This window comes from Cheilinus undulatus, linkage group 22 (assembly GCF_018320785.1).
Source record: "Cheilinus undulatus linkage group 22, ASM1832078v1, whole genome shotgun sequence".
In the NCBI taxonomy this organism is placed as follows: Eukaryota; Metazoa; Chordata; class Actinopteri; order Labriformes; family Labridae; genus Cheilinus; species Cheilinus undulatus.
Genome location: NC_054886.1, coordinates 5,301,259 through 5,306,812, shown reverse-complemented (window position 1 = coordinate 5,306,812; position 5,554 = coordinate 5,301,259).

Sequence of the window (5,554 nt, the reverse complement as noted above, 5' to 3'; positions counted from 1 at the left end):
ATCTCAGGAACATTAGGTTGAATAAAGAGTATGGACGTGTGTCCACATAGGGCTTTCATACATGAAAGACTTTTTGCCACAATTTTTTTCCTGGCACTTGTTCGCAATCCACTGGAAAGAGCTCCCTTTCGGGTCCTGAACCACTACTTGAGAACCCCTGATCTATATCATAATAAGCCAATTTTCACTGGGGTAAAATACAGGCCTTCCTGCCTGCTCCTTCAAAATAAAATCGAATAACATCTGAGGACCTGAGTAAGGGCACTTTAGATGTCAGGTGCAAAAAGGCGGGTGCACAAGAACTCTACACATGAATGCTGCTCTGATTTCAAGGTGGCCAAAACAGCAGGATACTGCACAGTATGTTGACATACATGAAAATAAAACAAGAATACAAACACAAAGGAGCAGAAAAGCACCCAAACAACATCAACAAAGCCCTGACAGCCAGTGTTGGACTGGCCATCTGGATTTTGGGCAAATGCCAGAAGGGCAAACCCTATAAGAAAGTAGAGTTGTGATTCTAAGAAAGTCGAATAATATCGGCTTAAAGACTTGGAGTAGCAGCAGCTACCACTTTAGTGAGGAGGAAACAAACTCAAAGGCGTGGTGCCTGCCATCTCCATCGTGTTATAGTCTGACAGTCGTTCTAAAACCTGTGGCGTCCTGGCGAAGTCAGGGGTCCAGCAAACAAAACTAGCAGCTTAACTTATTCCCAATAACTCAGGAAATCACTGAGAAAAGCCACTTTGTAGGCGAGGTTTATCTCTGAAGTCAGCATATTGTTTGTTTGGTTATCTTAGGTATCAGGAACCAGGCATGCCACTCTTCTGCCCATTTCCAGAGGCTCTGCAGCTAAAAAAAAGACCATCTTTTTGTATCAAAATCTGATTTTCTGCTATTTTAATGTTTTTCTGCATCACCTCTAAAATTTTCAGTCCTTTCATTTAATTGTGCTATCATTTTTAAGAATATATTTTTCATCTCATTCATGCATCTATGGTGCAGTGCATATTGGTACTTCCGTGTCTTGGGGACAAGAGGTCAGGTTATGAGAGTTTTGAGGGTGCAACCTGAGCTAAGCTGTTAGTTGTAGTCAAGGCCACCCATAAGGGGGGATAAAGGGGAAAGCTTTTGGGGGCCCAGCCAAATGGGGGGGCCCATGGGGGTCAGGAAAATCATGGTCCATCAAAAATGAACTTTATTTATGCTGCAGTACAATATTACCTTTTTAGAAATGTAAACCCATTTTCTTAAAAAAGATTTACCTTTTTTTTAATACTGTTAACAATGTGGATGGGCACATTGAACCATTTAGAAAGTAATGTCAGCCTTCATAGCTACACCATGATGTGCACCAACATCCAACATCAGGATACTGGGTTATATAGTAGATAATAAAGTAGAAGAAACTAAGACATCTTTAAGGAAAAAAAATAATTGCAAGAAAAGGCAAAAAAATGGGTTAAAAGTGGCTAAATTGGCTTAAAGTGGCAAAAATGGACAGTTAAAATGGAAAAAGTAGTGAAAAACAGACCAAAATGGGTTAAAAGTGGAAATCAAATTGGTTAAAATGGGTGAAAAAGGGATGTCAGGTTACGAAGGGGAAAGGTGGCAAAATAGGTGGTAAAATGGTGAAAAGTGGTTAAAAAGTGGCAAAATCTATTTAAAGTGGCTAAATGGGTGGTAAAAATTGTGAACGCTGTTAAAAAGTGGGGGAAAAAGTACTGAAAAGGGTTCAAAGTAGCAAAAAATGTCTGAAAGTGGCAAAAATAGGAAATGCGGAAACCATGGATCTTTGTGGATATAATTTCGGTATAAATGATTTGATAGTTTAAATAGTTTTGATTATAGTTTGGGTTTTCTACTTTAGTTCTATAAGTTATTTGTTTAAGTGTCATTGATTCTAACTGATGCTGCTGTGTTAAATAATTCTATTATATATTTGGTTCTGTATTCACATCGTTATAATTTGCTAGTTGAGATGGTGAGTGCTCATTCTCACACTTTCTGTTTATTCAAGTATCAATATTTATTAAATAATAGTACCAGCAGTGCTGTTTGCAGATGATGTGGATCTGTTGACCTCAGTTTAGGACCTCTAGCAGGCGCTAGGACAGTTTGTGGTTGAGTGCAAATCAGCTGGTGTGAGAGAAGTCCGAGGCCAATGTCCTCAGCCGGAAAACAGTGGATGACTCTCTCTGGGTGGAGAGTGAGTGAGTCTCTGCCCCAAGTGAAGGAGTTCAAGTATCCCGAGCGAGGGTAGAATAGTGCATCATCAGCAGTTCTGCAGGCGCTGTACCATACCGTGAGAGCAAAGAGGGAGTTGAACTGAAAGCCAGAGCTTCCGATTTACCGGTTGATCTATGTCCCAACCCTCACCTATGGCCATAAACTCTGGGCAATGGGCTTGTATAGCGCTTTTCTAGTCATTCGACTTTTACACCACAGGTCACAGCTACCCTTTCACTCACACATTCCTTCACTGATGGCAGAGGTTGCTACAGAGAACTGGCCATCATCGCTTCCACACACATTTACATGCCACTGTACGACAGTCGCCACATGACTGAGAGGAATAAGACTGCAGATATAAGCAGTCAAACCGAGATTCCTCAGGAGGGCGTCTGGGCTCAGCCTCAGAGGTAGGGTGAGGACTCCAGAAGGATCTCAAAATAGAGCCGCTGCTCCAAAGGCATCTGATCAGGATGCGTCCTGGGCGCTTTCCTGTGGAGGTCTTCTGGGCCTGTCAAATTGGGCGGAGAACCCAAGGTGGACCCAGAAACCTGCTGGAGGGATTATATATCCCATCTGGCCTAGGAGCGCCTCAGAATTCCTCAGGAGGAACTGGAAAATGTTGCTGGGGAGAAGAACCTCTGGGTTGCCTTACTTTGCCTGCTGCCACCGCAATCCAACCCCAGATGAGCGGAAGAAGATGGCTGGAGTAATACTTTTATCCAAATCTTAATTTTGCGACGTATTTTTGCACTGTTTTGGTTGTTGTTCCCTGTTTTCATGGTGGTGCCCAGTTAATTATTAGTCTTGATTGATAATTTGGATTTATTTCAACACAGAGACCAAACTACATCAAATTCAAGTGCAAAGCAAACTCTAAGTGATGTCTTAATTGTCATATTTTGAAACTTTGGGCCACACTTCAAGCTATCAGGTTAGAGAGGTTGTGAGTTAGAGAATTGTGCAGAGGATGTTCTGCATTTATAAGTGCACTTGTTGATTTTAAGAGAATTGATTTCTCTCCTGTTTAAAGACCAAGCCTTATTTTTCTCCCTCAGCTTGTTTAAAAGTTTTTATCTGAATTTAAAGAGTGAAGCCGAGGTGGAGAAAGTGCCTGCTAGGGGCTGATGGGAGAAGACAGAGAGAGCAGGGGTTACTGTCAGAGCGAGCGCCTCTCTCCTCTGCTTATCTCAGATTCTCTCCGTCTGATCACGAATCATGGCCCTGACTCAACCGAAGCAAAGCAGAGAGAAGCCGCACGCCCTCAGCCATCTTCATTCCTTGGACCCTCTCGTTCCTCCCTCTTTTCTCGGGGCGGCGTGCTGGCCTTTAAAAAGGCAAACTTGTAATCTGATAATTAACAATCTGCTAAATTTCTCAAAAGGAAAACAGTCATGAGAAATGTCTGCCTCATGCCTGTGAGTAAGATGACCTTTTGCTGAGGCTGGAATGGCAGGCGAGGCGACTCACTTAGAAGCATTTAATTAGCTCTGCTAGCGGCTGTGTGCGCTGCCAATGGATGGAGGGAGGACATGGAAGAGGAGAAGGAAGATAGGGTGAAGAAGAACACCAATATTGGATTTTTCCTCTTGTTTTCCATCTTTATGCAACAGTTTGTAACGTAGACGGTGTGCAGTGAAGGTGCACACGAAAAAAGAAATCAGTAATGACTCGGCTCTCTGGGCTCAGCCGTGTTTTCTCACTTTCTTGTTGTTATTGTCGACTCCACGGGAGGCTGCCTGGAGGTGAGACTCTAAGGTCATGATGCGCACCTTTAAAGTGTGACTCGAGAAAAAATTGGATCAGGACTCTCACTGGTGAATGCTTTCATTTCATCCACGTGCTCCTCTCCTGTGTTTGTTCTTGCTCTTTGCCTTTCCTACGCCCCGGCTCACTTGCCTATCTGCACACTAACCTCAGCGGCGGTTTACAGGAACATATCAGCCCTTTGGCATATTCAGTGGCTTTGCCTTCTATGTCAGTGTTCATCTGCTGCAAATAGAACAAAGTTTACAAAGCAGTAAGCACACACTCTCATCTCCTCTTCATTTGTACAGAATCTCAGAGTACTGAGATTGAGATGAGCCGGGTCTTTACTGCCATGCTGTGTAATGATCAGGGCTGCAGAGCACAGCCCTCCTTTTGTCACACAATAAAGGTCAGAAAATTACTCCTCACATAACTCGCTAAATTTGTGGACCCATGCCTAGCAACCAAATCTACAGGTGAATTTCCAAAAAAGATGGGACACCGTGTTACATGTAATATAAAATGATGTGTTACAACATAGATGTTAAAATTGAGCCATTTTACCATTTTGTGAAAAATATAAGCTCATTTTGAACTCGATGGCAGCATTACTTTACAAAAAAGTTGGGACAGGGCCACGTTTACCATTGTATAGCATCCCCTCTTCTTTTAAAGACCCTGTAAAGTGAAAATAAATCTGTATTTAGGTTTGTTGTATGACAGGTAGTGGTGTTATAAACCCCCAGGTCAAATTTCAGTCAGATAAAACATCTCTATGTTTATAAAATGAAGCTTCAAAATCATGAAAAATGAGGCAGTAAAATCTGCTGGTGTGGGCGTGTCTGTTGGATGAGCTGAGGCCACGCCTACTCAGGAGAAATAAGATCCTCTCAAACTAAAAAAATGCTACAGTCTGAATTCATTTCAGTTTCCTCCCCTCCCCGTCCCTTGCCCTCATTGCGGTACCCCTCATAATTTTTTCCAGCCCATTTTTTTATTATTTTGGTGTAAAATTATGTAAATTTGGGCTTTTTTCTTCTGCTTTTTTGTGATGTTCCAACACACATAGAGGAAATAAACATGTGTACACCAAAAAACATTTATAATTGCAACAATTTCTGGGAGAAATTGTGTATTTTCTGGAAAAATTCCAGTGGTGCCAATACCTTCGTCCATGACTGTACGTAGGCTCATGGGGCGTTCAGGTCGTGATGTCATGACTTCTCATCCAAGTTGAATGCCTTCCATTTGTTATGTGACAACCCCTCCCTTTAGTTTTCATTCTGCCTGATTTCCTCCATGCCTTGCTCTCGGCCATGTTTCCCCTCTTTCAGGTGTTTGGAGTTGGCATCAGGGTGGGGCTGTGAGGAGTCGTCAGCTGATTGCTGCTCACCTGAGCAGGACCTTCAGACAGGCAGATAAGCCAACCAGTTTGAGGTTCTCATTCTCTCTCAGCTGGGCCTGCTGCCGACATGTCATCCTTTTGTTTGGTTTGAGGCACATTTGTATGGCAAGCCGTTTTAACATTTAAAAGCTAGACTGGATATGTGTTGCAGATATCTGTAATTCA